Source organism: Montipora capricornis, chromosome 2 (genome assembly GCF_036669925.1).
Source record: "Montipora capricornis isolate CH-2021 chromosome 2, ASM3666992v2, whole genome shotgun sequence".
NCBI classification, from domain to species: domain Eukaryota; kingdom Metazoa; phylum Cnidaria; class Anthozoa; order Scleractinia; family Acroporidae; genus Montipora; species Montipora capricornis.
In genome coordinates this window covers 19,289,292-19,296,991 of record NC_090884.1, presented here as the reverse complement: position 1 = coordinate 19,296,991, position 7,700 = coordinate 19,289,292, and the positions used below count along the sequence as shown (strand labels likewise).

The following is a 7,700-nucleotide window of genomic DNA, read 5'->3' as shown; positions in this document are numbered from 1 at the left end:
TGAAGCTTTTGGTATGCCAATCACTATATTTATCGGCTTGCAATCTAAAATGTATTTATATATCAAAGACAATGATCAAAATAATAAATCAGCAAAATGAATCCAAGAGATTGTAATCAAAAAAAATATCAGACATGAAGACTATAAACAAACGCTATTTGGTTATAAACAAATGTATCATACAATAAAAACCATCAGAAGCAAAAATCATCAACTTGCAAGCTATGAATTAAACAAAGTTTCATTATCATGCTTATTAGATAATGGATTAAAATCATATCCTTATGGTCATCATAAAATGAACGCCCTAAAAGAATCTGAATGATAAAGTTTACTTATAAAGTTTACTGACAGAACTATCTTGAATATAAATGTCACGCTATGATGATTCTTTCCTGTTTCATTTACTTAAGCGAATATTTAAACATATAGTTTTTTGCTTGTATTCAGTATTTGTATTTTATAATAAATTTATTATTAAACCCGGCTTTTAAAATTATTCGTTATAATCCGCTTTTAGAATTTAAAAAAAAAAAGACTTCATGATTTAACATGGATGCTATCTAAACAAGCACCGCTTGTTTTGAATAGCACCATATTAATTAAAACACAAGTGTTTTCATTAATATGTTGCTATTCAAAACAACCGTAAACAACATATTTGTTACCTTATTTGTTATCAAAAAAAGTATAAAATAGCTGTATACAAGCGTGATTCTCTAAAACAGTTTTATTAGCACAAAATGCATAAAATGTGCCGATACCCCACGATACTCAATCCTCGTGCGTGACATCATCCCTCTTCACTATTTCTTGACCTCCCTTTCTTTCCTTCACCCTCTTTTTTCAACATGCACGCCTGCTACACGGATCTCTATTCTTAATCCCTTTGCAGGTTGGTTGAGGGAAATTCAAACATCAGCAAATTCACCCCTTTTTAATGTGGCTCTGAAACGTCATTTTGACGTCATTTGTAGTCTTCTACTTACCCAAATCTCTTCTCTGATTGGTTTATTACCTCATTTAATTTATATAAGAGTGTGTATACGGACTACTCCACAACTCTGATTTATATCAAGAGGTACTAAAAACGAATTCTGGTAAAAAACGTTTTGGATATGATGTCTGATATTTCAAATCATGACTTATCCCTAGACTTTAAGACCATTATTTCGTGTCAAAATTTCGTACCGCGTTGCTATGAACTACTGAATCGAACAACAACTAGTGGCCCAGGTAATATGAAGGCTTGGTTCCAAAATGGAACAAGGTCTCTAAGCTTCCCAGCAGGTGATCCCCAAAAAAATTCTGCTTGCGGTTACGAAGGCGTCAAAACCTTGGTTACCTAATTGAGACTGGTTACATCCCCAGAAAGTGATCCCCAAAAAAATTTCTGTGAAGGCTGATCTATGGCGTGGTTGCGCACTTTACAGGAAGTCTCGTTATCTCCAAAAAAATTTTCTGTAAGCGGTTGTCATGTTGTTATGGCGTTCCCTTAGCTGCTTTCAAGAAATACTTGGTTTTGTGGGTATTTCATAATGTATTAGCGGAGCTCCACGCGCGCAGAGCACTATAGTTCATGGATGCGAGACGTCATCGACTGTCCGTACGCACGCCAATGTGACCAGTATCACGTTAGTTTACAGCATTGACTGAATGCAAAAATGGCCGCCTACAAATTATTCTTTTGTCTTTGTGTTAATTAGCCCAACTAGCCTCGTTTTAGAGCCCAAATTCTTTCAATTTTACGCGTGTGACCGAGGCTAGTTAGGCCATTTTTGCATCCGGTCAATACATCTTTGATATTGGACTTCCATCCATGTTATGATTAATTGACACCTGTCAAAACACCTGCTGACCAGTATCACATGACCATATTGCGGGCTTAGAGGTCACCGAGGAAGACCTTACACAGCAATGACCAGAACCAGGTTGCTGACCAGCGGTCTTCCTTAAAACAATGGTTTGCTGGGGGTGCTCAGAAAACTTGGTTGTGGTCATTGTTAGTAAAGGTTTTTCGGTCACCGAGGAGGACAGCTGTTTTTCTAAGTTGACCGCTGACCAGGTACTGGTTTTCGATTGGATTGCAGGCTGAACCCAGGTTAACTCACCTAAACATAAACGAGCCTTCATTTTTCGCGCGTTTTCTGTGGCTCGACGCAGCACCACGGCCATACTTTTCTTTCTGCATTTTTCGCTGGTTTCAATTCAGTTTGACATATCATGATTGCTGTGGTCCACACTGGTGGCTACGAAGCTATTCAAGTGTAACATCGGAGGGATATAACCTTAAAGCTGAGTGTTTATTTTTAATTTGCCTTGGTGTTTGTTATTTTTACAGGTGCGTTATTTAAAGTGGATGCGTATTTTTGTAATGTGGTTTAATCGGTTTTTCCTTTGTTCAGGAATGAAACTCGAATTTTTATTCTCAACTGGAATTAAAGAACAATTATCTGTACTCATTTGGGCATAAAGAAAAAGTTGATTTGTGTGTTTGTTTTGCTCTAAAATGCGAACAAATAGATGGTTTTTTAATCCGTTTGCCCAACTGTTTTTTCGATTTGCCTCGACGGTGGGCACTAAACCGTTGGGCACTAAGCTGTTTGTTTTTTTTACGGATGCGTTATTTAAAGTGGATGCGTATTTTTGTAATGTGGTCTAATCGGTTTCTCCTTTGTTCAGGAACGAAACTCGGATTTTTATCCTCAACTGGTTGGGTGTGATCACCACTACACTATCAGATACACTATGCGAATCGTCGTTCGTGTCGATCCAGTGTCATCTAGTTGGGAAAAAGCAATGAACGAGGATGACCACGTATAATCCCATTCGCTATCTAGATTGGCCATGTAGCCAGCATAGTTGCTCTGATAGTGTAGTGGTGATCACACCCAACCAGCAATCAGGGGGACGTGGGTTCAAATCCCGCTCAGGGCATAAAAAGTTTTTCTCCCAATGAAAATGTCATCCAGGAGTTGTCCGTCCTTGGTCCCTTCAAACTGCATTAATTACATTTCGCCAAACGCTTGGACTGTGAATCCATTTGTGATCCTCCTGGGGGAGGCAGAGATGCGCTGTTGGTTCGAGAGACCCTCAATATATGTGTGGAGGTAGAGTCAACCTTGGCGTAAAGTGCTCATTGCTGTGGTACCAGAGCTAAGTATACATAAGTTGAAGGATTAAAGAGGACGCATCGATTCTCTGTGACTCTGAGTTTCCCGCCTAAGCGCTCGTCAGACAAAACTTATATATGACTTCACAGAAGTTTAGGTTTGAGTAACCATCGTTTTAATGCTACAGAACTGTTTTGTATGGCACAAGTACCACACTCATCAGGCAATTTTATTGACTGAACTGTTGAAATTGGAAAGCTGGCAGTTAAATACGGAAATTGAATGGTTGCTATAGTAAATGCGTTACATTTAAGGAGCTGCTAGGTGACAGGACATGATATAAGGGGATTATATGTGGGTATTTTAAATTTACGTTACTCTAAAGTTCCAGAGTAGATATCGGTTTCTGTGGGGGCATGAACTTGCTAATTCGTTTCTTCTGTTAAGGCTACACAGTTCTTTCTTACATAAGATTATGAACTTTTCATTCAGACGATGACTACATTTCTTGCTAATGTTGCTGTAGGGTCTACATTTTAAAAGAATTTTCCATTTAATTTGAAACGGTTTCTTTGCATCTTGTAAGTTCCAAACATGTTTGAAAAGCTCTGTCTCATTTCTTCTGTTTGAATGTCCAAAGGATGTTTCGTGATTCCTGTAGCATTCCTTGAAGTTTTTAGCTAGTCCAACGTAGGTTTCAGTTGTTGTGTCGGTGGTGACTGTGGCTTGATAGATTACGTTAGTTTGAAGGCATTTTCCTTCGAGTGGACTATCAGGTTTTTTTCTACAATTGCAGGTGTCAGGTTGTGGTGCTGGTGTTTTTGCATCTGCATCGATATGATGGATTTCATGTTTAGCATACATAAGTAGCTCAGCTTGAGTGTGTGTCTGTTGAAAATCTTGTAGAGCGGATGGTTGCTCTGGAAGCATTTTTCAACGATATGTAGGAATTTTCTACCAAGGTTGGTTTTAACGCTTGAATCGAAAGGGGGATTCTACCACGTAATGTCCCTTTTTCTCTTTCTTTTGTTTTTCGGAGCGGGCTCTGGATTGTATGTTAGTTTGCGATCATATCGACTTTCTTTGAGTGCATGTTTGTAAGGGGCAATTGATTCGTCAAATACTTCTTTGCTGGATGAAATGTTAGTTAGCCTTTTGTTGATGTTGAGTGGTACGTTTTTCAGAAATGCTGGAGGGTGGTTGCTTTGCTGGTGTGTGTTGTTGGGCTTTATGTACGGTTTGTGGCTTCCATCTGTAAGGTCGAAGGTTACCTCAAGAAAGTGGACGATCTTTTTGTTGGCATCGATTGTGATCTTTACGCCATTTGATTTAAACTCATTGCTGACTTCTTTTTAGGTTTTTTCAATTTCTTTTGGGGTGCTTTGCAGACTGCAAGACCATCGTCACGGTACGGTCACACTTCATCTTTGAATTTGGATGTGATCAAGGAGAGCATGTAAGTTCCTATCAATTCGCATGTTTCTGCTTAGTCGTATTAGCCCATTGTAACATCAAACATGTCGTTTGTGTTCTTTTTGGTCCATGGAGTGTAACAACACCAGAGTGCCTTAGGTTTTTTTTGTTGTTGCGTTACTTTCTGACGGTGGAAAATATATCGCAAGGAATTTGTGGATTGCCTGAATTTAACCACTGAAACCGATGAAATAAATGCTTTTACGAGTGAGCAACAAGATCTGCTAGTCAAATGGGAGAGAATCCTCAGCAAAGCTTTACATTGTTTGGACGTTTGACACTTCAAATGGAACTTGCCGGTCGGTCTCCTCATAGAGATCATCGAAAAGTCATTCTTCTTGCAAAGACGCCTTGCTTGGAGTGGTGGCCAAAAGAGCAGTGCTTCAACAAAGATTACGTTATTCGGACTTGCTTGAAGATCAAGAGAAACTCCTTGCCAAATTAAAAATCGAACAAGAGCTCTGTGAGACTCTTGCAGAGCAGGCCATTTATTGAAAAGCTCTCAACGAAGAAAAGGCAGAGAGTGTAGTTGAGCTTGTCCCACAGGTACCTAGTGGTTCTAGAAATGTTTTGGACAGTTTTCTTCGCGATCAAGAGTTCCACTTGCCCTCTGAACTTTGCGTCACGCAACCCTTTGTTTCTGTTACCCAGTCCCCACAGGTGGTAACGCGATGCCAGTCACCTGTAACTTACTCACCCCTTCTGTATCACAGATTTCATCGACCTCTGTACCACAGACCTCGTCGCCTGTAACTCACTCATCGCCTTCTATACCATAGCCCTCATCGCCTTTGGTAACACCTTCTTTGTTCCCTGTAACGCAACCGCTACCAGTCACGCTGGCCCCGTCCTCTTTACCGAACGCTCTCCCAGCCTTTGGATTGCATTTAGGTTCCACTTCGACTTTTGACGTACAGACAACAACCTTGGAAAGAAGTCCACCGCCGACGCTGCACACGCTCGGCCATCCCCCAGGTCTGACGTTTTCTCCATCGTACCAGTCCACAATTCTTCAACCTTTTCACCTAGCCTCTACATGGGACAAACTCGATTGTCCCACGATTGTTCGACACACATCTACCCTGTGCCCTTCTGTTTATGCTCCCACCAATTTTAATGTTGGCTATCAGACTGGGAACCGTTTCCCCCAAAGCCTCTATGGTAAAACTCATTGTGCGTCACGCCACAGCCACCTCAAGTCAGCCTGGTGTATGTTATGCCATCGCCAGGTTGTAAGTTTGAAGAACAAGATCAGTGAGACTGTGACGAGGGTCAATGAACGCGAGGATGGTGCAAGATTTAATGAAACAGAACTTTCCGATATTAAGCATGACACAAAAAAAGCCCAGTTTGATACCGAAGAACTAAGAAAACAACTCTTGTAGCTGGAGGCTTATAGTAGGAGAGAGAACTTGAAGTTTGCCAGAATACCAGAAAATGTACCTGAAGGTCAACAGATGGAAAACACCAAAGAACTTGTATACGAGTTTCTGGAGAAAGAACTAAAAATTGCCAACCCGCGAAGCCGTATTGAATTTCAGAGAATTCACTTATTATCGTCAGATTCCTAAGGTTTAGCGACCGTGAAGAAGTTTTGAGTCAAGCCTGCGCGATTCCGGTTTTAAAAGAAAAAGGTTTGTATGAGTTCGATGACCTACCAAAGGAATTGTATGACCTGAGGAAGAAGCAGATAGAAAAGTTAAAGCAAGCAAAGAAGAATGGCTTCTCTGCTCGTTTCAGCAAGGCACATCCCGATAAACTTTTTGTAAATGGTAAATATATTGCTCCAGATAAACCAATTTCGTAGATCTTCTGGCTTAACTTACTTATTTTTCTATGGTAATTTTACGATTTGCTCAAAAATAACTTTTGTTTCAATTCAAATTAGATAGCACCTAATGGAATCTACCATGTTGAATGATGCCTTAATTAATAGGCTAGACGAAATATGCTTTTGTAAATAAGGAATTACCTCGATGGAGCATACCATCTAGCACGCTACTCATTGATAGTAAATAGGATGCCCATACATCACACTTTGGGATTGTTGGTGAGTAGAAAGTCCAAGTTTATTTTAAGAGTTGTTTATTGCTCTAATTTTTTCTTGTTTCTTTATTTGCTTTCCTCCTCTTGGGGAACCTTTTTGATGTATATTTTTCTGGAACACGAGTTAAGTGTGTTATCGTGTTTTTTTCTCCTGTTCCAGTTTTGTACCGTGTATGTAAAAGGTACTTATTTTTCTTTATATGCACTGAGAATTACAAAACATGTCGCGTTATTTCCCTGTAACTTGATTAAATGTCGCAAAAATCGGCGAGTTCTCTTCTGCAATCCTGCATTGATTTTGTTTCTATGGAATGAGTGTTACTACGTGTAAATTACTTTCTTTAAATGTAAGGGGCATTAGCAACTTTAAGAAAAGGAAAACAATATTTACTTGGTGTTGAAAACAAAAAGCAGATTCCCACTCAAAAATAGACTCAGAAAGGTGCTGGCGAAACGAATGGGGAGGTGAGATCTTTATGGCCCACGGGAGCTCTAACTCACGTGGGGTGGCAATTCTAGTCAAAAAGAATGTTGATTGCACAATTCATTAAAAAATTTCAGATCCCTCAGGGCAGTTTGTTATCATCAAAACAGAGATAAAATATCTACGCTCCCAACAAAGATCCAATTATTGTAAGCTTTTTCAACAATTTGCTGACGATGCTGCAAAAAAACAACCTTGATGAAGAAGAGAACATAATTATGGGTGGAGATTTTAACTGTCCTTTAAATCCATCTATTGATAAGAAAGGAGGAATTTTAAATCCAAGAAAAGCTGTTATATCCACAATTGGTAATTTACAAGAAGAACTTGATCTTGTAGACATATGGAGGGTCAAAAATCCTGAGAAAAAAAGCTTCACATGGAGTCAAAACTCGCACATGATTTTTTGTCGTTTAGATTACTGGCTTATTTCAAATGCTATACACGATCTAGTTAAAGCAACTGATATAATACCTGTCATTAGAACAGATCACTCTGTAATTACCCTTGAATTTGCTAATACGCTCGATGATATTAAAGGTCCAGGTGTATGGAAAATGAAGTGTTCCCTTTTGGATGACGAA

The 7,700-nt window shown here is 39.4% G+C and overlaps 1 non-coding gene across 1 annotated transcript; it reads left to right on the top strand.

Moving 5' to 3' along the window:
- Positions 1 to 2,864: 2,864 nt before the first annotated feature.
- Trnaa-agc (transfer RNA alanine (anticodon AGC)) lies at positions 2,865 to 2,937 on the top strand. Its single transcript has one exon. It is a non-coding gene; the product is annotated as a tRNA-Ala (tRNA).
- The last annotated feature ends 4,763 nt before the right edge of the window (positions 2,938 to 7,700 follow it).